Genomic DNA, 781 nt, shown 5'->3' with positions numbered 1-781 from the left:
AGGGGACATGACCACTCTCAAAACAATTACAAACGATGTATAAATGATTTTATTTCCTTGATTTAATTTTGCTTACACATCCCCCCAAAAAAAACGTAAGTCAAAAATTGTTCAAGAGAAACCCTCAAACTTAGTTTGGTTGCCATTGATAGGAAAAAAGACAATTTGAAGAAAGAGAAAGAAATATGAGGTAATCATTGCATCATGCTAAAAAAGTAATCTTGATGAATTGATTGGCTATTGTATTTATCTCAAGTAATCTTGATGCATTGATTGGCTAATGTTTTTATCTCTCTCATCAAGGGCAAAATATCTTAACAACCAAATAAACCTCAACCACCAGCTCTTTAGATTAATGAGAGTTTTGGGCAACATTGACAAAACGCTATTTATTCTTGTATTTACCCGTTCTCTCTGTCTACACCGCACTTATCATGTCTCCATTACCTATATGTTATATTTTATACTAAAAATTAGATATATATATATATATATATCTATCATATTCATTCATCATCTTTCCTTTTATGTTCATTGTTTTCCTTTCTCTCACATGATAAACAAACTATTTCTTCATGTATTAGGTTATATTTTAACATTTTGAATCAATATTCAGTCCGCTATTGCTTTTTAAATTAATCATTATTTTTATAGATCAAAATGTAATCGGAATTGGAACTGAATATCAAAACTAAACATTTAATCAAATCGAATAAGAAATTGATTTCATAGGTTAGTCTTCCGCATTCAATTTTGATTTACATTATAAAAAAAAAAAAAA

This window comes from Macadamia integrifolia, chromosome 12, assembly GCF_013358625.1.
Source record: "Macadamia integrifolia cultivar HAES 741 chromosome 12, SCU_Mint_v3, whole genome shotgun sequence".
NCBI lineage: Eukaryota > Viridiplantae > Streptophyta > Magnoliopsida > Proteales > Proteaceae > Macadamia > Macadamia integrifolia.
This window is presented reverse-complemented; position numbering follows the sequence as displayed.